The sequence below is a fragment of the Zootoca vivipara genome, chromosome 13 (genome assembly GCF_965207765.1).
Source record: "Zootoca vivipara chromosome 13, rZooViv2.hap1.1, whole genome shotgun sequence".
NCBI lineage: Eukaryota > Metazoa > Chordata > Lepidosauria > Squamata > Lacertidae > Zootoca > Zootoca vivipara.
The window spans coordinates 49,850,033-49,876,500 of record NC_142596.1 but is presented as its reverse complement, the minus strand read 5'-3'; the positions used below and the strand labels follow the sequence as shown (position 1 = coordinate 49,876,500).

The 26,468-nt window shown below is 46.6% G+C and overlaps 1 protein-coding gene across 2 annotated transcripts in view; it reads right to left on the bottom strand.

Annotated features, from left to right (window-relative positions):
- Nucleotides 1-26,468, bottom strand: part of ELFN1 (extracellular leucine rich repeat and fibronectin type III domain containing 1) — a 230,986-nt gene that overhangs the window by 94,024 nt on the left and 110,494 nt on the right. For both annotated transcript variants that reach the window (XM_088656762.1, XM_088656763.1), the window contains exon 3: nucleotides 9,923-10,100. The gene's annotated coding sequence lies outside the window, so the exon portion shown is untranslated. The remainder of the gene's footprint in view (nucleotides 1-9,922; nucleotides 10,101-26,468) is intronic.

The window sequence follows — 26,468 nt, the reverse complement described above, 5'->3', positions numbered from 1 at the left end:
CCAGACGTCCCAAGGGGAAACCACAAATAGGACCCGGGCACTAGAGCAACTCTCTTTTTCCCAGGTGTCAAAAAAGGTTATTTATGTATGCCACTATGGCGGCCCGTGTTTTGTTAGCCCCAAAATGGAAAACGAGCAAGGTCCCAACCAAAGAAGAACGACAACTTAAACTGTTGGAATATGTGCAGCTTGCAGATCTAACATAGAATAAGAGAGCAAGAAGAACATTCATTTAAAGAAGATTGGAAAATGTTTATTGAATATATGGGAGATAATTGTGCACACTTGGAAACATTGGCAGCATTAAGATAAATTCAACAGTGTAAATAAGTTTTGATGGAAGAAACAATGGATTACTGAATGGTTTAGTTCATGTAAAATAGGCAGGGATTTCTCCTATGCAAAATGAACCATGGAAAGAGAAGAAGGAAAGTCATGGATATTTTAAGGTTGTCTAAATGAATATTCAAAATTGTACATCGGAAAATTTAATAAAAATTATATATATAAAAGAGAGCAGCTCTCCCCTGCTGCGGTTCCCAGCAACTGGTACCCAGTAGCATTATTGCCCCCAGTTATGGATGCAGAGTATAGTCACCAAGGCTAGTAGCCATTGATAACCCTCCCCCTCCATGGATTTTCACTTTTTGAAATATGGCAACCCCTATTGGTAGTGGCCATTACTGCCTCCTGTGGGAGTGAGTTCCGTAGTTTAACCACGTGCTGCAATGCATCTATATCACAGAAGCAAATAACTGTAGAGTTGGAAGGGACCAAAAGGGTTGTCTCGTCTGAGCGCCTGCAATGCAGGAATCGCATCTAAGTGGTGTCAGGGGTAGCTATTGTGGTAAGCTTCGGGTGCCATTGGACTACAATTCCCATCTGCCACAGACAGAAAGGTCAGGGATGATGGGAGTTGTAGTCCAGCAACATCTGGAGGGTCTCACATTGGCTGCGTCATAACTCTGAATGTTCCCCCGTTTTTTATAAAACATCCCTCAATGTGATTCATGTCTACTCAGAAGTGAGCCCTGCCGAATCCAGCAGGGCTTACACTCAAGGAAATGTGCTTAGGATTGCAGACTCATGTTAAAGCAGGCAACTTTTGAAATTTCATTCATCATGTCATTTACATTTATTTATATGCCAGCTCTCAAACAGCAAAGGATTCCTAAAGTGGCTAACAATTAAAACAGCTGGAACAAAACAAAACAAAAAAAGGAAATCCAATCATAGCATTAAAACTTTTATAACACCTGACCACAAACAGCAGCAGGTGTTAAAATCATAATCGAAACCAGCAAAATGAAAGGAATAAGGTATCAAAATGCCACATCAAATGCCTTGCAAAATAAAGAGATCTTCCCCTGGCATCGAAAAGAGAAATATTTCATCACCAGGAGAGCCTACCCTTGTAGGAAACATGCAAGCAGGATTCGAACACAAGAGCAACTCTCCTCTCCTGTGGTTTCCAGCAACCGGCATCCCAAAGCAATACTGCTTCCAGTTGTGGAGGCAGAGCAGAGCCATCCTGGCTAGTAGCCTGTGAGAGCCTCATTGCCCATGAATCTGTCCAATACTATTTTAAAGCCACCCAGACTGGTGGCCATCACTGCCGCCTGTAATGTCCAATACAACGTAAGACATATCCATTATAATAAATCTGGCACAACACATATCCAACACAAGTTCTCCATCACCTCCCACTCTTTGGGTACGGTATTTTGGGAGCTACAGCCCCTTCTCTTTCACTGGTACTCCCGTGCAAAGGGTTTATCTCAGCTCAAGGACTTCCAAATGACTCCATCTGCCAGCACCAGCAAGCGTTCTTGATAGCCTTGCAGGTTATGGACCACAAGCAAAACATGCAACAAAATGTTGCAGCGTGGGGTGCCCATGTTCAGAGTTCCAGGGAGCTATTTACTTTTCTTTTTATAAAAAAAAAACCAACCCAACACCATTTCTATACAGCTTAACATATATAAAATATATCTAAGCAGTATACAGAAAACTTGAGCAACAAACAATGTAACGAACAGCAAATATTACAAAACTACAGTTAACATGAAAACATATTGCATTAATATGCTAATGCCTTCTTCCAGGCGATTGCATTCCATTTCCCCATCCATTCCTGTTATCCATTCCTCTTCTTTGCCATCTCCCTCTGGCCCTGGGCTCTGAGAAAGGGCCAAGCGATGAGAGGGGGGGGGGTGTCCTTCTTCTCAAGGTGGTCAGGAGAATTCTTGCCCTACAGACACAGTTTGCCATGGTGGCTAGAAATGCTTTTTAAACACACACACACACACACACACACACACACACACACACACACACCCCTTTAAGATCTAAAAGCCTCTCTAGCTGCTCTGGGAAACCCTAGTGCTGGTGCAAGCGATATCTGGCCACCTCCTGTGCAATGCCTGTCTTCGAGAAGAAGAACCCTGCTAGGCCCTCGCAGGAACTGTAGCCGATGGAGGAACCTAGCTCTAACTGATATCTCATAGCCTTCATTGGCATTTACTTCATTGACCATCAAGTGGATTTCCTTCTGTTTGCTCGTTCGACCTCAATTGGACCTCACTGGCTCTTGCTCTGAATGATTTTCACCTTCATTCTCTACTGCAAAAAATGCACTTCCTTAACACGCACACGCTCTACAGAAATGGGTACACAAATAGCATTGCAATGTATATATTTGCATATTCATTGATGTGTATTGTTGAGGACGAACCTCTTCACCCTGGCTCTGCAAACTTGAGGTGCATATTTTTAGCATGCACCCTATGTTTGTAATCTTGAGTTGTTTAATGCTGTTTTTAATAATTGTGTCTTAATATTAATGATGTTTTTAAATGGCTGTAACCAGCTCTGGGACCTTAGGGTGAATTCTAATAATGATGATGATAATAGGAATAATAATTGCTGCTCTCCTAACCGGTGCCTCACTGCTTTTCATCTTTCTGAAGGGCTTTTCATTGACTTTGTTATTCATTGCTAGAGGCAGGCTCTATGCACTAAGGCTACAACTCTAACCATGTTTTCTCAGAAGTAAATCCCCCTGAATTCAATAAGGCTTACTCCCAAGTAAATGGAGTTAGGTCTGCAGTCTCATGCCTCTTCTGACAGTAAATAAAAACAAAAAAAAGTGAAAATCGTACTGTTCGTTTCACAAGGAAATTAGAGCATTACGTTTCAACAGGAACATGCATACAATCGTTTTCTAGGGGGAAATGTGCATTTATGAAATAATGCGTTGAAATGGCATGTGGTGGGAGTATTTCATACAGTCCAGGACACAAAGAATAAGATATCGTCAGTGTGAGGGACAAGGGATACAGGGAAGTCCCTCCCATCTTAAGTTCCAGCCCATCCCCAAGCGCTGGGGAGAGCAGGGAGAGCTCTGCCTCCAGCGGAGAGTCAGGAAGTGGTGTCCGAGGCTCAGGCAAGGTTGCAGAGCCCATGCCCCAGGTGGGACAGGAAGGTGTGAGCACGGGGGGGGGGGAGGCCAATTCCCCCAACTCAGGAATTGCGACGCAAACGTAGGGGGAAGAGGTTGGGTCTCCCAAGGCTTCTTTGCTGGAAGAAAACGCGCCAATCTCCATTCGGAGGTTCTGACACCTCACCGTAAGCATGTATATAGATCGTTCTGACCACTGTAAATAATCAGCACTTAATAAAAGTCTAAAAAGACTATGCTGCGAGGAGTCGTTACTCTAGAGTAGCCACATCAGCACCTCTGACAGTCAGGATGCTAAATTGCCCCTCCCTAGTGCCTGTGTGAGGGCAACGAGACAGGATGACAAGTTTATACCAAACTGTGAAATCAAGCTACCTTTATAAGCTGAAGTCTTAACCGCACTCACATGAGAGAGCAAGTCCCACTAAATTAAATGGGACTTACTTCTAAGGCAGACATGGTTAGAATTGCAGCCATGCATAGCTTTGTGATGGGCCACCAGCCACCTCCTTAATGCGCCACAAAACTGCTGTTTTTGCTGCTGAAGACTAGCAGGACATTCGTCAGCTTTGAAAGGGAACACGCAGAAAAGACAACGGATTTATAGATATCTGTTGATGGTTGAGACTGCACATGAGTTGTGCACTGTGAGATACGTACTTTTTTAAAAAAAACACACACGTATATTTCTGCATTTGCAGACAATGAAACAGGAAAAAAAGATTTGTGCAAAATCCAATTGCAGCAGCATGAAAAACACCAGATGAAAGTGCAAAGGAATGTTGGAACAGACTGAGGCACGTTCACCCATCCTTAATTGACATACAACCAAACTGACACAAAAAAGGGCTAATGGAGGAAGAGATTTGGCTCTTTTCATGTTTTTTAATGAAGCGTTTGATGCAGCTGGGCTGAATGTGCAGGGTGATAGGAAACGAGAGAGTTTCCCATTTCTCGTCAAATGCAACCAATTTAATCTTCACCTCACAACAGTTTGCTGGTGTGACATGTCAACTCACCAAGTGTGTGTTTTGTCTGTCCAACAAAAACTTATAAGGCTTTTTCTTTTGCTCTTCTGCCACCACCCATCATTCCAAATTAAATTGCACTCTTTGCAGCCTGCAAACTTAATGTCATCAACAAGGGCATGGATCTACTCAATGGGCACAGTTTATTCAATCAGCAGAACTTCGGGTTTTGTGGTTGTGGAATTAGGAGGGAAGTTGCACAACGCCTCTCGTTACGTGTTGCCAAATATGCAAATGCTGCACCTGGCATGGATTAATTCCTTCCTGATGCTCACGAGGAATCATCAGCTTATGTCCGGCAGCTCTGATTATTCTTATCTGAGCCTGCATAACAGTAACTACACCTTGGGCACCAAATCCTTTGCAGGCCTCTTTACAGTCAAGCTATAGTTAGCCAGCTCTCGGCATCAGAGAAGTCCATATACTGGCTGGGCTGACTGTTACTCTTGCTGAGGCATGTGGAGATAGGGTTGCCGGGTGAAGAGATTCCCAGATCTTGAGATTTCAGGGACCAAACCTGAGATCTAGGGACAGCTCCTGGTGATGTCATGGGGTGGTCCCCAGGGATATCACAGGAGTTGGGCCCTGGAAGATTTATGCAATAATTTTCAGAGACGGGGGTTAATTGGGAGAGGGAAAGAGGGAGAGGAGGAGAACAGCCCCTGCCAAAAAGTGTATTTTCAATAATTTGCAAACATGGACGTTAACTGGAAGAGGCAAAGAAGGACAAGAGGTTTTCAGTGTTCTAATTTCAAAACATTCAACTATGACTATGGGGGCGTTCGAAAACTGAGGTACCACTGAATATTTTGAACAAATAAACGGGGTGTGGGGGGGCTGTTCTTTCCCTCAAAGGGAGATTTTGTGAGCAACTAGCCACTTTTGATTTCTTGGCCCAGCAGGACTGACTGCATCCTGGCAGAAAAGAGGAGGAGGAGGAGGTGGATGGTGGAGGAAACAGATGAGCCTGGAGCCATTCATCATAATTAACAATTGTGCTATGAGTGAAATGAATTCATTTCTTCTCTTTGCACATGCCTGTCCAAAAAGACAGGTCCCAAAACTGCTCCGCTTAATAATTGTCAAAACACACTCCCCCCTCCCCCCACCCTCCCGGCCCCATTCGTCATGCCGAGACACAGCTCAGATCTCCTGGTTGTCACAAGATCTATTTTACATCCACTGGTAACTCAATGATAGACTCTTGCAGCACTCAATTGAAGGAGCCCTGTGGGAATCTTTCATCTTAATGTCGGTGAGATGCAGGCACATAAACGCAGATAACGAAACTGTCTTTTGTCCTTTCCATCCTGGACTGGCTTGTCTTGAAGCTGAAGCCTACAATTCGCCGTCAGGTCCCACCTCCATCTAGAAAGACAACAGGCTTTCTCTGCCGTCTCTTGTCAGTCTGAAGGTGCTACGAAGGAAGCAAGGACTGCTTAGAGCCTCCTCTACTATATCCAGAGGACCCAGGATCATAGCTGGAGGGACCACAAGGGTTATCTAGTCCAACCCGCTGCAATGCAGGAATCTTTCACCCAACACGGGGCTCAAACCTATAACCCTGAGAGTCTCCAAAGACTCCTGGGGCCCTGTGAGGTGTGCTGGCTGCCCTCCCTTGATAATAGGCCACAGAGTTTCTGTCTCAATACCCAGTTGAGGAAGCCAATTGATTGCATGAATTTTAATCAATTAAGCCATCAAATTTGCATATATTTGCACGTGAGTGAAAACAGCCGTCCCGAAGGGGAAAAAAACAGGCTTAAGATCAGAGGCAGAGAAACCATTCTCAGCCAAAGAATGGCATACTTCCAAGAGCAAACTTATGGGAGCAGTGTGCTGGTGGTGGAAGAAGCAAAACTGGCACAGCAACAGATGTGACTTGCCTTGGCATGGAAGGCTATGTTCCAACCATGCAGAAGTCAGTGGTTTCTACAGTACATATTAAACACACACCTCTATTCAAGCAAGCCAAAGAGGATCACAGCTCAAGGCCACAGTACAGTCAGGTAAACAGAGGCGTAGCAAGGAGGGGGCGGTGGAGGCAGCTCGCCCCAGGTGCCATCCCTGAGGGGGGTGACATCACCGTGGGTGGCACCCCCCCCAGGATGCTTCCTGCCACCGGTGGCCCCTGGATGTGCACCGATAACAACATACCCCCCTGGGACACGCGCCGCCGCTGCTAGCTGCTCCTCTGCCCATCCCTATGGCCGCCATGTGGTGCACCCCATCCTTCGCTCCTATGGGCGGTTGGCCCTGCCCCTGGGGCAGCGCCCCAGGTGCCCAAAAGGTTTCCTCCGCCACTGCAGGTAAATGCACTCAAGGAAGTTCAGGTCCCATTCGGGCATTGCCTGGGGACAGCCACAAGGTAGCTCCTTCTTGCACTATTCGCTTGTAGCACTGGGCGAACCCTCTACACATTAGTCACTATTTCATGCCCTAAACATCACCCAAGATTCACTGTTGGTGATTTCTTCTGTATGTTATGGTTTTATAGTTTATTATTATAGTAATAAACAGCCGATGAGTCTCAAGCCCTCATTGAGTTAGGGACTCCCCCCCCCCCCACACACATATGAAGACAGGTTCTGTTGGAATTAGTGGGCGAGAGACCAAGAGTGGGCCCAACAGTCAAGAAGGTGATTTCTGCATGTGCTGTAGAGGGAAGGGGCTCATCCCCCCTGGGAAGATCCTAACCATCCTCTGCCTTGCAGGAGATCTTTTGGAGAAGAAAAGGGCTAAGGACTAAACCAGGCATCCCCAAACTTCGGCCCTCCAGATGTTTTGGACTACAGTTCCCATCTTCCCCGACCACTGGTCCTGTTAGCTAGGGATTAATGGGAGTTGTAGGCCAAAACATCTGGAGAGCCGCAGTTTGGGGGTGCCTGGAGTAAACCCTACACAAATCCAGAGTGGAATCCCTAAGACGGTTGGGTGGCACCTTGGATGGCTCTTTCCGGCAACTCCTGCAGCCCAGCTGGTGCCAAATGTTTTGCTCTGTTTTCCTTTGTACCAAATCAGTGAGGCTGAGAGGGGGGTTGTTGCCCGGGCAGCCCAGGACCTCCATGTACACTGCCCAGGGTTGTGCCCCAGGGAGGTCACTACGGAGCTGCTTACCCAGTAGTCTTGACTTCACCCCTGGAGGCACACTCCATTGTCTCTCAAAGTTAGCTGGATTTTTAAAATGTACACCTTCTGTGTTCAAAGCCAGGGCAAAGAGGTGCATCTTCGGCTTCCTCCAGAAGCTGCATAATGAAGGTGAACTTTACACTTAGGGGCCACCACAGAGAATGCCCTCTCTCAGGCTGCCCACCCTGAGCCTCTGACGGAAGAGGAACCACCGAGAGGGCCCCTCGGGCGATCTCAGCACCCAAGAGGGTCTGTAGGGAAGCAGAAGATGGTACTTCAGATATTTGGAGCCTGAGTCATCAGGACTTTAAGCACTAATGTGAGCACCTTGAATTGGGCCAGGAAATGAGAAATGAGCAGGCAACCAGTGTAGCTGTTTGGAAACAGGGGTTATATGAGATCTAAATGGAACCCCAGCCAGAAAGCTAGCATTTTAATGATTTTACTGCACACCATCTTGATTGCTTGTTTATAAATGTTCTCATTAAAAAGTTAATACAAAATTGCTTTCTGTCCTCTTTTTTTTTTTTTTTTTTTGAGGACAGAGGCAATGGAGATGGCGAACAATTGCTTCGGAAACATGGTTGTGGTCTTTGAACCTAGTATTTTTTCCCAAAAAGACAGAGCCCTGAACAAAGCTTCATTGCAATTCAGCCGTTATCCTTCTAAAACTCAAAATGCTCTAGCAAAGCGAAAACTACCCCTTCCTTTAAAAAAAAAACCAAAAACGCCATCCTTGCATTCCTGAGGAGTAATGGAAATAATCGCTTTATCCAGTGGTGCAACTGCTTAGAGGATTTTGTTTCCACTAAAACGGTCCTCTTTGTCCTTATGAAAAGCATATTTTGAATAACAACGGTACGAAAAAATTGCAGACTGCCAGAGACGCACTTGACTCTGTACATCCATTCAAAAGTTCTCTCCCTTTCTCTCCCCTGCCCCCCCCCAATTCTTCTTTTCCTTTCTGACAGCGGAAGGATGAAACCCTGCACAATGGTCACGAGCAAAGGAGTCGTCCCTAGGCCCTTAAGACACAACATGCCACTTTAGCAGGGAATTGCACTCATAGTGAACGCCAGCCTTAGGACGCAGAATTATCATGGGCAATATTGCATGTCCCAGAAAAGAGGAATGTTTCCAATGGAAGAGTCGTCCCATGAGTCTTGCCATTCAAGCTGGGACTGAAGATTTCACAGCAAAGGTACCAATGAACTACCACATTTCCTACCCAGTAGTTTTCCATGTACATATAAGATTAGGTGTTGTTGTTTTTTTACTGAAAAATTGTGTTTAAAATCATGGGTCGTCTTATAGGTGGGCAGTGCCTTGGGGTGACGTGGTTGATGGCACAAGCCAGAGATGGTTGGCAGCGCGCTATTGGTGTCCGTGGCAAGGGGTGGCACTGATTGGGTGTTGCTGCGGCAACTGGGCGGGCAATCAGCCGGCGAGGGGACAGGCGTTAGGAGGCGTTACCCCCCTTTAAAAAAGTTCAACAACTCTGGGCAATCTCCCCCCCACACTTTTCTTATTTTTTATTTCCCCAAAATAGGGGGTGTTTTATACATGGAAAAGTATGTTAAGTCTAAAGGACATCGACACATTTAAAGGACTGCAGTCTCTAAGCCAGGCATCCCCAAACTGCAGCTCTCCAGATGTTTTGGCCTACAACTCCCATGATCCCTAGCTAACAGGACCAGTGGTCAGGGATGATGGGAATTGTAGTCCAGAACATCTGGAGGGCCGAAGTTTGGGGATGCCTGCTCTAAGCCAAGGATGGCAGTGGCTGATGGGAATTGGAGCCCAACAATATCTGGGAGCCCTAGAGGTGGTGGGGTCGGGTTTTACTTCAGGGCTATTTCACCCCCACAGGTTGACCACCTGATGCTGGCAAAAGCTAGGAACGACTTGCCTTGTGTGACAGAACTCCCATCTTGCCCTTGGGTTCGTTTAAGGAACATGTACGCATCTTTGCCATTTAGAGCATCAGATCACCAGCACAACAGTTGCAACACAGATTTCCCAGTACCAACAAAAAAAAACCAGATCATTCATCGACTACTGTCTATATCTCCAGACGTATGTTGAGACGCAAAATGCCGTTTCCATTCTGAACCATTGTCAAAGGCCATTTGTATTCCCCGCCTGGGAAGACAAAACAAACAGACCTCCGAGCGCTGTGGGCGGGTTCCTTTTAACGTGTGTTTTGTCAGAAATAAGCTGCTCCCCCCCCAGTCTCCCAGCCTCTGACTGTGCTTTGCTTCTCATGCCTCTCCCCATAGACTTGACTGAAAAGGTCACCTCTTACCTCGGTGCCGGAGACTCAACGCCAACCGCTGACATCCGAAAGCAGCCGCCAAATGGATGTTCCCCAGCGGAAGTCATGGGTTTTGCCTTCTCATCATCTGTGTGTTGCTGCCAGGCACAATGGACTCAGGGTTTCTGAAGGTCTTGGAAGGACCGGGTCAGCAAAGGTGGCCTTTGAACTGCAAAAAAAGGAACAGCGGCCAAAGAGAGAAGGTTAACATCTGGTCAAGGGAGGGAGGGGGAAAAAAGACCTGTGGAAATAGCAGACCTGACATTTCAAACAGACAGTTGAATCGAAGGACAATGGTCAAGAGTGTATTCCATTGCCTGCAACATCAAAGCCTTCTCAGGAAGACCACATGAATGGTTTTGACTGGTCAGCTGAACCAGGTGGGGGTAGCTGATGGGTCTCAAACCCTTGGTGAGCAGGGCCAGCTCTAAGGCAAGGCTGGGTGGCGCAAGGCGACAGGGCGCCGGACCGCCAGACAGCCGCACTGGGAAATGGGGCGGGGCGGGGGCGCCGCTGGAGGGATCTTCGCACCATGGTGCCAGGGCGCCAGATATGCTTAAGATGGCCCTGTTGGTGAGTTAGAGACTTCCCGCTGCATGTGAAGACAGGATCTAGTGGATTAAGCAGATGAGACCAACAGTGGGTCCAGTGGTAAAGAAGGTGGTCTCTGCACATGCTGTGTTGAGGAAAACTCTGATCCTAAACCTCTGTTGCCTTGCGGGGTATCTCTGGGAGAAGAAAAGGCTAAGGGTAGGCAACCTAAGGCCTGGGGGCCAGATGCAGCCCAATCGCCTTCTCCAGGCATCCCCAAACTTCGGCCCTCCAGATGTTTTGGACTACAATTCCAATCTTCCCCGACCACTGGTCCTGTTAGGTAGGGATCATGGGAGTTGTAGGCCAAAACATCTGGAGGGCCGCAGTTTGGGAATCCCTGGCCTTCTCAATCCGGCCCGCGGATGGGCCGGGAATCAGTGTGTTTTTACATGAATAGAATGTGTCTTTTTATTTTATTTAAACTGCATCTCTGGGTTATTTGTGGGGTGTGCCTGGTGTTTTTACATGAGTAGAATGTGTCCTTTTATTTAAAATGCATCTCAGGGTTATTTGCTGGGCATAGGAATTTGTTCATTCCCCCCCCCCCCCCGATATAGTCCGGCCTACCACATGGTCTGAGGGATGGTGGACCGGCCCACGGATAACAGCGGTTGCTGACCCCTGGAGTAAACCCTACACAAATCTGGAGCAGAGTCCCTAAGGAGGTTGGATGGCACCTTGTACGCCTCCTTCTGGCAACTCCTGCAGCCCAGCTGGTGCCAAACGTCTTGCTTTGCTTTCCTTTGGACCACATCAGTGAGGCCAAGAGGGGAGTCTTGTCATCTGGGCAGCCCAGGACCTCCACACACACTTCCCAGGCTTGCCCTCCAGGAAGGTTACTTTAGTGCTGCTAAGACAGTGGTTTGACTTCATCCTAGTAGACACACCCCATTGTCTTTCTAGACCAGTGTTCCCCAAACTTGGTTCTCCAGCTGTTTTTGGACTACAACTCCCATCATCCCAACTAGCAGGACCAGTGGTCAAGGGTAATGGGAACTGTAGTCCAAAAACAGCTGGAGAACCAAGTTTGGGGAACACTTCTCTACACAGACAGACATAAACCAACAACTATTAGGTATACATGTGTATATTAGGCATACATGTATACATTGCACACAAGCTTGAATGCACACTGAAATGCTAATGAAATTTTGTGAGGACTGTTACGAAAAATGTGCGGTCTTATGCAGAAACGTCCACCCCTGGAGTCTACATGTAGATATCATTAGCATTTCCTTTGTTCTGCAATGACAAACTGGGTGGGGGGACCCAGCCCCCTCCTCAAATGCATTTCAAAAGGAAGATATAGCCATTTTGGTATGCAGGTGCCCTTCACATCTGGCGTACTCTGCATGAATTTTGCACTCAGATACCTCAATCTTGGCGTGGCCTTAACCCTCCTGCACATTAGGCAATTTTATTATCTTCGAAATCCATATCTACACATTTCAGATGTATTGGGCAAAAATCCCATTACGGACAACAAGATTAGAAAAGGCCATTATAATCTAGTGCTGGATGGTTCCACAAAGAGAGTGATATGCAGCCCCAAGGTGAGTGCCAGAGAAGATGGAGAGACCAAAAGGATGGGGGTCAGCACATCAAAGGAGGCAGGTCGGGGGCTGGAGAGACATTAATGAGTCCGCGAGCAAATATTAACAAAGACAATGTTGGCTTGAGAGCATCTCTCGGGCAGTTCGCAAGGTATCTGGAGGGAGAATGGCTACAGCATAATCAATCAGATAGATGGGTTCCCCAAGGTTTCATGGGAAAGCGAGAGATGCTCAGGATGAGGTCTGACATCTGTGCTAGAAAGAGAAGAACAATTCCTTAGGGAAAACAAAGGTGCAGCCAGGTGACAGTGAGATAATTCAGACACCTGACTGCTGGCTCAATTGTAAGATGGTAATTAGGATGGAGCTGAAAGTACTCACAGGTGTTGTTGAGGTGTTGGCTTTCTGGTAAACACCTCAAGCAGTCCCAATAAACGCCTCCCTTATCAGATGGCTTTTTCTAGACCTTGGTTTGCTTTTTATTTGCCTTGCCCTTGCTTGTCCTCACTGTCCATGCCTCTCGCTTGCCTCCAGTGACTTCTGATTGGCTATGCTGCAGGGTGATGTGATCCCTGATTGGGCTGGACCACCCATGGGAAGCCCTGGGGGGAAATGGCGCTGAAGCCAGCCCCTAAATATTTTTTGTCTCCTCAAGAGAACTACACCTGGGGGACTGGGGGTCTTGGAGGGAGAGTGTTTGTAGCGCCAGATTGAGCGTGGTTCCGGCAGCTGAGGGGCTGCAAAACTGGGAAGCTTCATAACTGAGTAGCTTCATTTGGGGGTGCCAATTTTTGCCTTCTCACAGGTTGCCACCTTTTGAAAGATTACCAAAGTATGCCCCTGGTGTTTGGGGTACAGGGCAGGGCTGGACGTGTGGGAAGTCCAGAGTTCTTCTACGGCTCAGATTTTAACTTGAGCTGGGAAAGAATTCCCCAAGGCAAGCTTTGCAAGCCCCCAGAGCCTGTAAAAACGAGCCCAGATTCGGAAAGCTTCACTGGCACCTCTATTAGACATATAAAATCCCTTAAATTGGCAATTAATTGCACGTAACCAACAGATTAGAGCTTAATGGGGCTAATGGGCAGGGAGGGGGAAAATGTGAGGGGTCCTGGGATTTTTTTTTATAAAAAAAGCAGGGAGAAGACAAAGTGACAGAAGAAACTATAGAGAAGGAAAGAGAAGAAATAAAAGACTGATAGGCAAGTAGAGGAGGAAAAGCAGATAATTCTAATGGATATCTTAGGTGTGTGTGTGTGGGAGAAACACATTTCTGCATAGCAAGCAGCCCGCACACCTATCAAATGAGGCCTGAGAGGCAAGGTCCTGACTGGGTTCCTCTCCCCTGAAATAGCAGCATCCATAAGGTGGAGGAGAACCTCCACGCAGTGGTCCTTGGGGTGATGACAGGGGAGAGAAGAGGAGCTCCCCCCCCAGTTTTAAACTCTGAAATGTTGGAGGTGGGTCAGAAACCTTTCGTTGCCAGGGAGCAGAGGAGTCTTTGCGCTGCTTTACTTTTATGACCTTGTGGCCTTGTGTCCTATTTGACAGAAGGCAGTCCTATGTTTGAAGGGCTGTTCAGCAGACAGAAATGCCATCCAGCTCACCAGAGTGGGAAGACTGTCACCAGGTGAGCTGGGCACCTGCTCTCTTTCAATTGCAGCAATCCCTTCTCAAATGTGCGCCTGACTGCATATATCAGCATACGGGTCATGGGTTCGAGCACCACACCGGGGCAAAAGATTCCTGCCTTGCAGGGGGTTGGACTAGATGAGCCTTGTGACCCCCTTCTCACTCTACAATTCTATGATTCTATGTGTCTATGATTCATACAATTTTATGATGCTTTTGTCATTTCTTGGGCTAGTCCATTGGCATCAAACCTGCTTTTAGAACACAGGGAGCGTGATTTGCCTAAACCTGCGCAAGTGTGGAGTCAGGGGTCGGGGACTGTGGATTACTACACAGTGTGGTGTAGTGGTTAAGAGCGGTAGACTCGTAATCTGGTGAACCGGGTTCGTGTCTCCACTCCTCCACATGCATCTACTGGGTGACCTTGGGCTAGTCACACTTCTCTGAAGTCTCTCAGCCCCACTCACCTCACAGAGTGTTTGTTGTGGGGGAGGAAGGGAAAGGAGAATGTTAGCCGCTTTGAGACTCCTTAGAGTAGTGATAAAGCGGGATATCAAATCCAAACTCTTCTTCTTCTTAAAGTCTCTCCCCGCCCTCCCCCATTCTGTGATGCCTGCATTGCAGCGGGTTGGACTAGATGACCCTTTGGCTCCCCTCTGTCTCTACAATTCTTTCTCCCACAATAATCCAAGCACCAGGTGGAGGTTTTGCCTGTTAGCCGGATTCAGTGCTTTTTTTTCCTGATGGGATGTAGGGGTACGCATTCCCCTAAACATTTTGTGAATCTCTGTACTTTTATCCATTTACTGTATTTATTTTCCCCCGATTTGAACTATAAAATGGTGGTTTTCTTGAGTCAAAATGAGAGCACCCCTAAACATTTTTTTAAATAGAAAAAAAAGCACTGCCCGGATTAATCTGAAAGGGTAGTTCAAAAACGGTGTGGATAGAAGCAGAAGCATTTTGGGGAAGGGGTGCTTTAATGCGGTGATCTTTATCGATGACTTGCCAGCCCTCGACTGAAATCCATCTGGCGCACGACAGAGACTTTCGGCATTCACATGGCTTCTCTCTCAGCCCCGCCTGACAATAGCCTCAGCCTCATAAGTCTCGAACGGCAGTTGAGAGATGCGCCCGATAAAGATTTTGCTGCTGGAACGCAATTCCGCTGCAGAGGAGGCAGCCGGGATAGATCGCAGCACATTCATCCATCGCCGCAGGAGCCCGTGCGGTAATAACAGATGTTAAAAGCTGCCAAACTTCTTTCTGTCACTAAACTAAAGAGACGTATAATCCCCGAAGCACAAAGGGAGCACATCTGATGAGCACAAAGTAATTTTTACATTCACTTTCCCTGAACTTAACCACACTTTGCTAAAAAGGTATCACACTGCCGTCTGAACAATAGCGCCGAGCTGGGCAATCAGCGCTGAATGAATAATTTGGAAACCAAAGCGCCGTTTTGGATTGAACCAGTTCCCTGACACATTCCAATCTGACTTTCTTCTTTTCCTTTTTGGGTTGCTGCTGCTGTTGTTACTACAAAAGCATCTGCAATTTTTATCTCTTCCATCCTGACAGCTTATATGAAACACCATTTAAAAACACATACTGATAGCGGACTGTCAGGACTTATATCTCCAGTTCCTAACACTGTCATGTTCCCTCTTCAACATTCTGTGGAAGTCTAGAGTGACTCAGGCCTGGTCTCATAGAACAGACACCGAGAGTCATCTAAGCCAACCCTCTGCAATGTATCCATGACAGTTGGGTCATCCAACCTCTGCTTAAAAACCTCAAATGAAGAAGAACCCACCACTCATGGGCGTACCTAACATGGGGCAGGGGGGCAGCTGCCCCCCTAGAAGCACGGCAGCTGGAGAGGACAGGCAGGGACGCTGCCTGCTGTGCTCCGCCTCAGCCTGCTTGGCTGAAGCGAAACGGCAGCAGCAGCAGTGAAGCTGCCTCCGTTGAAGGAAACCTGGACCTGGACCTGGACCTGGGCTAACTTCAGCCCACATTCCTTCAAGTCACATGCAAATGAAGTGCCGTGGAGCATTGTGGGGCAGCACTTTCTGTGCTGTGTTCGCTGTGACTTGAAAGAGTGTGGGCTGAAGTTAGCCCAGGTCCAGGTCCAGGTTTCCTTCAAGGGAGGCAGCTTTGCTGCTGCTACCTCCTTTTAGTCACCGCTGCCATTAAAGGAGCGGGCGAGGCAGGAGTGCAAGCGCGGGTGGCTCCGTGTGCTGCCTTGCAAATGGCCCCCTTTCCTCTGGGGGGCGTGGATGTTGACCATGCCTCCTGGGGGGATCCTGGCCACGTCATTGCCAGCTAGCCAATCGGGTGGCTGGGGTGAGTGGCTGGGGTGTGTGGCTGGTGTGCCCCCCTAGCTTTGATCCTGGGTACGCCCATGCCACCACTTGCCAATATGCTCTGTGTATGGTGTTAGGGGAGGGGTAGGTGGGGGACTTCTGGGGCAGCTTGTCCATTTTTGGTCCCAACCCTGCCCTCAGCTCTCATTTGTGGTTCTTAGAAGCTGTCAGCAATGGGGAAGGGAGCCCATCTAGGAGAAAGAAGGACAACTCTGATCCTAAATATCTGCTGCTTTGTGGAATATCTTCAGGAGAGGAAAAGGCTAAAGAGTAACCCTACATTGCTACAACAGCCGCAATGGCAAAACTAACTGGGAAGCTCAGGAACCAAGAAGACAAGAAATTTAAAGAAGAATGGGAAATGTTTACAATGTATACACAAAATCTTCGTAAACAGGTCCAAACATTAGCAGGATTTTAAACACACTTGAAATGTGACAGAATGTGTAGATAATCTAGATCAAAAATTGGAGAAGTACTGATATGCAGTTGAAATAGAATCAATAGGACCCATGGAAGGGATGGGGGGGGGAGTCAGAAGATTCAGAGTAATCTCAATAATTGGTTTTGGAAATGGTTTTGTTGTATGTTTATATTTTGGAAAATCAAATAAACATTTATTTCAAAAAAGGAGAAAAGAAACAACCCTTCACAAATCCAGAGTGGAGTCCCTAAGGCAGTTGAATGACGCCTTGTACACCTCCTTCCAGCATCTTCTGCACCCCAGCTGGTGCCAAATGTCTTGCTCTGCACAGCCCAAGTTCTTCTGGAGGAGAAGAGACTTCTCCATTGTCTCTTGAGACAGACAGATGTCAATAACATTCTATCATGTCTTGCCCCCAAGGAACTCAAGGTGGTGTTCATGGTTCTCCCTCTCCCCATTTTATTCTTATAGCATTCATCGGCCTGCAGTCTGACATGCTACAGCCCCACCACAGGCGGTTCATCTCAGTGGGAACTAGACCAAGGATGAGGAACCAAGGATGAGGGAGAAGCAACAAGAGGATCAGCCATTTTAGATCTGGTTCTAACCAATAGTGATGACCTGGTTAGTGGGGTATCCACCTAGTTAGTGGCAGGATCATTAGGTGGGAGTGATCATGCTCTTCTGGAGTTTATTATTCAGCGGAAAGGAGCAACCAAGCATACTAAGACTCAAATCCTAGACTTTAAGAAAGCCGACTTCAGAAAACTTAGGGAAATGCTGGTTGAGATCCCATGGACAGAAATACTAAAAGGGAAGGGAGTTCATGATGGTTGGGAGTTTGTTAAAAGGGAGATATTAAAAGCACAACTTCAGGCAATACCAATGAGACGGAAACATGGAAGGTGCCTAAAGAAGCCAGGGTGGCTATCTAAAGAACTTTTAACTGAGTTAAGATTTAAAAGGGATATGTACAAAACATGGAAAAATGGGGAAATCACCAGAGAGGAATTCAAACAAATAGCCAGCACGTGTAGAGATAAAGTCAGAAAAGCTAAAGCACAGAATGAACTCAGGCTTGCTAGAGAGGTTAAAAGCAACAAAAAGGGCTTTTATGGGTATGTCCGTAGCAAAAGGAAGAACAAGGAAACAGTGGGGTCACTTAGAGGAGATGGTGAAATGCGAACAGGGGATAGAGAAAGGGCAGAACCATACCTGCCAAGTTCCTGCTGGAGAAATAAGGGATCAGACCGGAAGTAACAGACCGGAAGTAGCGCTGCCACCATTTTGGAGCTGGGCGGAGCATGCTCAGAAGCGACTTTTGATGCTGCTCTGCCCAGTTCCAAAATGGCCGCCGTGCCAGAAGTCACACTGCAGCCATTTTGGAACTGGGCAGAGCAGCACCAAAAGTCGCTTCTGAGCATGCTCCGCACAGTTCCAAAATGGCTGTCACGCCAGAAAACGTTTCTGCGCATGTCCAGAGACTCCAGACTTGCACAGAAGGAGCCTCCCCCAGCCAGTAAGCAAACCGGGAAAAAACAAAAAAATCCGTTTTTTCAGCTGGGAACAGCTGGGAAAACGGGGGTTTTCCAGGGAATACGGGAGACTTGGCAGCTATGGGCAGAACTCCTCAATGGCTTCTTTGCTTCAGTCTTCTCCAAAAAAGAAAACAATGCCCGACCTGAAGAATATGGAGCAGATGATTCAACAGGGGAAACACATCCCAGAATAAGTAAGGAGGTAGTACAAGAATACTTGGCTAGTTTAGATGTATTCAAGTCTCCAGGGCCAGAAGAACTACATACAAGAGTATTAAAAGAACTGGCAGAGGTGATTTCAGAACCACTGGCAATAATCTTTGAAAATTCCTGGAGAACAGGCGAAGTTCCAGCAGACTGGAGGAGGGCAAATGTTGTCCCTATTTTCAAAAAGGGGGAAAGAGAGGACCCAAACAATTACCGCCCAGTCAGCCTGACATCAATACCAGGAAAGATTCTAGAGCAGATCATTAAGCAAACGGTCTGTGAGCACCTAGAAAGAAACGCTGTGATCACTAAAAGTCAGCATGGGTTTCTGAAAAATAAGTCATGTCAGACTAATCTGATCTCATTTTTTGACAGAATTACAAGCCTGGTAGATGAAGGGAATGCTGTGGATATAGCCTATCTTGATTTCAGCAAGGCCTTTGACAAGGTGCCCCATGATATTTTTGTAAAGAAGCTGGTAAAATGCGGGCTAGACAATGCTACCATTCGGTGGATTTGTAACTGGCTGACTGACCGAACCCAAAGGGTGCTCATCAATGGCTCCTTCTCATCCTGGAGAGTAGTGACTAGTGGGGTGCCACAGGGTTCTGTCTTGGGCCCAGTCTTATTCAACATCTTTATCAATGACTTGGATGATGTGCTTGAGGGCATCCTGAGCAAGTTTGCAGATGACACCAAATTGGGAGGGGTGGCTAATACCCCAGAGGACAGGATCACACTTCAAAATGACCTTAACAGATTAGACAACTGGGCCAAAGCAAACAAGATGAATTTAAACAGGGAGAAATGTAAAGTACTACACTTGGGCAAAAAAATGAAAGGCACAAATACAGGATGGGTGACACCTGGCTTGAGAGCAGTACATGTGAAAAGGATCTAGGAGTCTTGGTAGACCACAAACTTGACATGAGTCAGCAGTGTCATGTAGCAGCTAAAAAAGCCAATGCAATTCTGGGCTGCATCAATAGGAGTATAGCATCTAGATCAAGGGAAGTAATAGTACCACTGTATTCTGCTCTGGTAAGACCTCACCTGGAGTATTGTGTCCAGTTCTGGGCACCGCAGTTCAAGAAGGATACTGACAAGCTGGAACGTGTCCAGAAGAGGGCAACCAAAATGATCAAAGGCCTGGAAACGATGTCTTATGAGGAACGGCTTAGGGAGCTGGGTATGTTTAGCCTGGAGAAGAGAAGGTTAAGGGGTGATATGATAGCCATGTTCAAATATATAAAAGGATGTCATATAGAGGAGGGAGAAAGGTTGTTTTCTGCTGCTCCATAGAAGCGGACACGGAGCAATGGATTCAAACTACAAGAAAGAAGATTCCACCTAAACATTAGGAAGAACTTCCTGACAGTAAGAGCTGTTCGGCCGTGGAATTTGCTACCAAGGAGTGTGGTGGAGTCTCCTTCTTTGGAGGTCTTTAAGCAGAGGCTTGACACGCATATGTCAAGAATGCTTTGATGGTGTTTCCTGCTCGGCAGGGGGTTGGACTGGATGGCCCTTGTGGTCTCTTCCAACTCTATGATTCTATGAACCTGTGGACCTCCAGAGGTCACTGGACTTCAGTTCCCATCAGTCCCTGCATGGCCAGCGATCAGGGATAATGAGAAGGATCTGGAGGGCCACAAGTTATCAATCTCTGCATAAGACTGTGATCCAAGGCTATGGAACTGCAGGCATGACCTCTCGGTAACAGATAGATAGATTTTTCAAAGGCAGCAGGGTCGGTGATCCAAAGTATCTTCTGACATGAAAAGTCTCCACATTGCTACCGTCACTGCACTCTGCTTAGCAATAAATTCAGATGCCTGCCTTCGGTAATTCAGGTCCCATTTCCCAGCTTGTAAATAGGGTTTCCACCTGTCCTGTATAATACAGAATTGTCATGTATTTCAGTGTAAAATGCTATGTCCTGTATTTCAGGTCATCCTCCTTTCTCTCTGTCTCTGTCTCTCTCTGACAAGTTAGGGATCATCTCCAAATGCAAGTGTTGAAAAGGGTGTGTGAAAGGTCATGCATTTAAGTTCTGGGAAGCCAAGCATGGACAGATTTACAAATTTGTGTGTATGTGTGTATGTATGCACTTGTGCGACAAATCCCAGAGGGGCCATCCTGTTAGGCTGCAAAAAATTGTAATGCGTTGCTTCGAAGTCACTTCAACAACAAATATGAAAAAAAAATCGCTCCCCAGCTGCCTTTGTGCTACCCTGTCCTGTATTTTGCCAGAACAAAGGTGGCAACCCTACTTATAAAGCAGGAATAAACACCAGGACCTGGGAGGCTAGGGTTTTCATTCCCACTGAGTCGATTTGGACCGGCCAACATCTCTCAGGCTAACCTACTTCACAGGGTTGTAAAATGGAGAGGGAGGGAAGTCTGTATGCCTCCCTGGAGGTTGGGGTGGAGATGGAATAATAATAATAATAATAATAATAATAATAATAATATAACAGTAAATAAATAAAAATAGTATTGAGATAGGGTCGCCAGACCTCCAAGTGTGACCTGAAGTCTCCAGGTTTGCCTGTCCCCCTCCAGGTGGCAGGTAGGGGCTTGAATCTCCAGGTGGGAGAGAGTGCCTTTGATACATACATTAAGAAGACTGTCAATGCAGTTTGTAAGCTCCAGTTCAGCAGTTGCTGGCTGCACATACTTGTGCCGGGAGCTGCCCTCCTCTGCTCCCCTCTCCTAATTAACCCCCATCTCCAGGGCCTGCCCTGTGTCATCACTCGGGGCCACTCTATGACATCATCAAGGGCTGCCCCTAGGTCTCAGGTTTGCGCCCTGAAATCTCAAGGTCTTGGGTGCTCCTGATCTGGTAACCCTACACTGAGCTGCAAATCTTTCCCAGTTGCACCATGATATAGGTAGTTAATCTTTCACGGGAGAAGTCAAAGGGCTTCCAGGTCAGCCTTTCCCCACCTCCCTGGCTGTGGAATTTCTCCCTTTCTCCTCCCCACCCCATGTTTCCTGTAACATCAATCTACTCGGTCCAGAAAGACTGGCGCTTTTTTCTTTTAATCGACAGAGGCATGGCCGTGTGGGCTGAGAATTGCTAAAAATGAAAAAAAAAAACCTGTCGCCGTTCTCCCTCTTGAAAAGGAGAGGCATTTATTCAATGCCCTGGAAATAAGCACTGCAAATAAGCGTCTTGGTGAACGACAGTTAGAATAATAGCCAAGCCCTGCACCACCCAGAGAACAGAGGAACGCGCTGGACTCCTGGGAGCACATTTCTATAATAAAGCCTTCTGTTTCTTCTGTCGCCAGCTTACAGTATCTTCCTTAATGTCTCAGCAAAGCTGAGCGGCTCTCCGGCCCCCTGCAGATAGATTAGCTATCATTACGCTTTAAGGGCATTGGAATTACAAACTTGCAAAGCAATAGATTGGTACTTATAAACCACAGCTGGACAGCTTCAGATTAAGCCTTTTTGGGGAGTGGGGGGAGGAATTAAATGTTGAGATTTCTGGATTGTGTGCATGTTTTCAAACGCCAGGCTTGTGCTTTACAGCCAGCCCTGGCTGCCTGCACATACTTCAGTCTCTGTTCTTACAAATTGGTGATGGTTGTTGTTGTTGTTGTTGTGTATATTTATTGACATCCCACCCTATCCCCAGACCGGGACTCAAGGCAGCTTACACCAATTAAAACAACGCAGATAAAATACAAAAAGCTAAAGAAGGTATAGCAGACAATTGTTTTTAAAAGCAATTAAACTCTAATAGAGTTAGAACGCACCCAGTAAAATTCAGATAATGAAAACAGCACAGCACTATTTAAATGCCATTTCCTTTACAAAATAAAAGAAAACCAGTCCGTTCCCCAAACAGTCTTCACCTGACGGCAGAGGAACAGCAAGAAGGGAGCCAGTCTGGCAGGATTGAGAGAAGAGCCTTCGTTGAAGATCTCAGAGCCCAGGCAGGTTATATGGGAGGATACAGTCTTCTCATTAATGTATTGGTGATCTAAATTTTGCTACATTTTGTGACTTAGCTAATTATGTTCTAAGCCAGCTTGAGCATAGTTTGCTGTGGGAATGATTTAAAAACTGTGGCATTTGATTGAATATTAGATATAGATTTTGATCTTGTCCCAACTGTCCTAATATTAATGGCATTTAACCTTTTAGATAGAAAGAATTGGGCTCGGTTTTTGTGTGCCTGCGTTTTGTAACTCTCGTGCCATCCTCCTACACTGTGCAAACATTGCATGCCACTTCCAGCCTTATCTGGCCCTAGAAGGGCAGGTGATGTTTTGTGAAAGAGGGGTGCGTTGAGTTAGCATCTGCCAGGGACGCTTTAGTTGAGATTCCTGCATTGCAGGGGGTTGGTGTTCAGGGCCCCTTCCAACTCTACAGTCCTATGAAGAGCAGCTTCTGGGTCAAGCGCAAGGGAAGCCCCCCACATCTTCTAGCTGCCCGTGTCAAAGAGTAGGAGCGAGGCTCAACACCACCCCTGCCCATTTTCCTGTCCAACGGGAAGCGCCAAAGCTACAGAGAGCAGGTGCCAAAGGCAACTCGTGGAAAAGCCTTAGCTGAAACGAAGGAGGGGAAGTGAAAGAGAAAAAAGAAGAAGGGAAGGCACAGATAGTTCATTCTTAATTGGGCCTTCATTATGTCAGGCGAAAAGGAGCCGAATCTATAGCTCTTCCTGTTCTTCCCTGTCCATCAAAGCCAAAGCGATAGAATATTCCATGTGCATGAGAGATGAATGGCTGATGGACTTTCTGACATACAGAAGCAGTTAATTAAATGGGAGTTTACCTAGAAAATAAACTCTCAACAAATGCTGCTTCCTCTCCCCCAGACCTTCATCCATTGCACGAGCAAAACCAGCGAGGTCCTGGCAGCATCCCTTTTTCTATAATAAAGATCACTACCAGAAGTCCTCTCCTCCCATATTTATTATTTATTACATTTATTTGCCACTTCCTCCCCATGGCAACTCAAAGCATCTTTCATAAAACCCAATAAAATTATTATTAAAAAAGAACATAACTCCCAATCAAATGACACGCTTGTCCAGATTTTGCAATGCGCCTAAAATGTGCATTTTAATGTTTTGAAAACTGCAAGTTTGGGAGAATGGCATGCAATGATGCATACAGTTTAAATGAAAACTTTCCATGCATCTTTTTTTTAAAAAATGGGACAGAGTTTTTTGATTGAGTGCCAGCCAAAATAAAACGGGGTGGGCTTTGGTTGATGTGCCCATCCCTACCCTCATGCTGGAAGGTTTGTGGGCAAAAGAGAAAAGGCCTGACTGTTAACTATGGAGGAGAAGAGGGAGGGAGGATGAGGGATGAAGCCAAGCCCAGACTTCTTCGAACTGGCTCCTTCCCAACGCCAATCTCCATCACATTCCAGCATTTTGTCACAATGCGAGAAGGAACAAACGGGGCCCTTCTTCCTTCCCTTCTGATCTCACATTCAGAGTCGAGGTTTGCTGGTACCGGACTCAAAGGCGAAACGGAAATCGCTGCACAGTGACACTTCTGTGCCATTCCACTGTCCATTCTCTTTTCCTTCTCAAAGAGCTGCTGTGTGCATTAAGCAAACAGCTCTGCCTGAATCTCCGGTAGAGGATAGGAACACTTAGGGGGAGGGTCAGAGAGCAAAAGGGCAAGAGGGAGGTGGGGAAGACGAGCTCAGCTTTGCCGAGTCCAATACTTTGGCGAGGATGCTCCTCAAAAGAAAATAAGGACAGAGCAAATGTACATTGGCGACATTTTGGGGGGCGATTACTGTATCTGTATCACCAGGGCAAAGCATCAATGGTCAGAACCACAGACAAGCCCTGTGGGATCAGATCAGAGGTCCACATAGCTCAGCACTGTGCTTTGGTCTGGCCAGAAATATGCTTCCAGGGAAACCCAGGGCCCTTCCATTTTTAGCCTCCACCAGCTACCCTAATTAAGACAATGGATCAAAAAGCTATAAATCATTAAAGTAAATAATAACTACACTGTTGCATGGACCCTAATATCTGAGTGGCGAGAGACTCCATAGTTGCTTGTGCTTTCCCAAAGTTCGGAAATGGAGACTGCGGCGTCTTTAGGATTTATGCTTTTATTTACACACATGCACAACCTGAGCATAGGGTGGAGGGGCTCACAACAGCAGATCTTGTTCCCCCATAAGGTTTCCAGCCAAGCCCCAAGTCAAAGCTTAGGGTCCAGCACAAAGCAAATGTTTCTCTGTGTCACCCCAGCTCCCAATATCAGCCAAAACTAGCATACCCCATTCTCTCATGCACAGACCCCCTTGGCCTATTGTTCTCCATCCTAGGTTGATGGGTGAGGTGGAAAAAGGTTCACACATTTGTCTCTATGGCAACAGAGCAACCTCTTTAGACATGGTAAATGGCAGCACTTCACTGGCCAGCCAATGCCATTCCCTTAACAAAGGAACTGTTATGGCTTGTACCGCAGCCTCTTCTGCTAGATTCTAAGTAGGCCTGGAAGGGGCACAGGATATTACCCAGACTCGTCTCCCCCTCCCTAAAACTCATACCACTACAGTGAAAAAATCAGGGTAAGAAAACACAGGACTAAGCTACATTAGTCAAGAAACAGCGTTTTGAATGTGTTATAAACATGCAGCACCAGTTGGCACCAGAGAGCAAAAAACATTTCTAAGCTATTTTCCATAGCGTTTTGTTGTTGTTGTTATAACAATTTAATTTCTGACTTATTTATAGCATTTTTCACCTTGTGTGTAGACTCACCCACAGAAAACAGTACTCATTTAAAGCATCAACTGCCAGAAGTTAAAAGGCCAGGGCAGAGGTCCTGGGTTCAGTTCCTGACATCTCTAGGCAGAGCTGAAACCCAAAGTGCCACTGCCAGTCAGTGTAGACATTGCTGAGCTAGATGGACCAAAGACCTGACTCTTCCTATGTTCTCAGCTGCCCTTCTACAAAGCAGAAAAGCTATTGGCAGATTTCTCCGGGAGGAGAGTTCTACATGCTAGGCACCATCACAGAGAAGGCCTCACTGGCCATACACTCTCCTCCCCCCAAAAAACCCACAGAGGGTTGCAGGGAAGGTTCTCTGGTGCTGATTTCAACATTCAAGGAGATTGATTCATACAAGAGAAAGCAGGGCTCAAATTGATGACTCCTATACCACATAAGGTGTTTTATTCACTCATCCATTCATCCATTTATTAGCTGCCCAACCGCAGCAGCTCTCTGAGTGACGTACAAATAAAAATAGATTTAAAAATGTAATTACAATCCAACAAGACAACCGTGAAGGCAGCAAATCAAACTCTGTAAACAAAACCATTCTGAAGCAGGAGATCTAGAGAGTAAGATATTTCATGGAAACAATTCGTTCGGTTCATACGGAAGGCCAAAGGGATACCCGTTCAGGGAGTTAGAACAAAATTATGCATGGCTTGGAGAAAGTGGGTAGAGAAATGTTTTTCTCCTTCTTTCATAACACTAGACACTCATGGACACCCAACGAGGTTAGTAGTAGTAGTAATCATAATCATAATCATAATCATAATTTCTTATTTATACCCTGCCCATCTGGCTGGGTTTCCCCTGCCAGTCTGAGTAGCTTCCAACAAAAGATAGAAAATACATTAAGACACCAGTCATTAAAAACTTCCCTAAACAGGGCTGCCTTCAGATGTCTTCTAAATGTGAGATAGTTGTTTATTTCTTTGACATCTGTTGGAAGGGCGTTCCACAGGGCAGGAGCCAATACCGAGAAGGCCCTCTGGTTCCCTGTAATTTCGCTTCTCACAGTGAGGGAACCACCAGAAGGTCCTCGGTGCTGGACCTCCGTGTCCGGGCTGAGCGATGGGGATGGAGACGCTGCTTTAGGTCTACTGGGCCAAGGCCGTTTAGGGCTTTAAAGGTCAGCACCAACACTTTGAATTGTGCTTGGAAATGCACTGGCTGAATGCTGGAACATTCAAGAAAGTGATTCTTCATGCAGTGAGAACTATGGAACTGGCTCCCACAGAAGGCAGCGGTGTACACCAACTTGGATGTCTACAAAAGAGGCTTGGACAAATTTGTGGAGGCGGCTTTCGAGGGCTACTAGCCATGTTGGCTATGCTCTGTCTTCACAGTTGGAGACAGCGGTGCTGCTAAATACCAGTTTCTGGAATCCAATTGAGGGTAGAGGGCTCTTGTGCTCAGGTCCTGCTTGCTGGTTTCCCATTGGGGCATCTGGTTGGCTG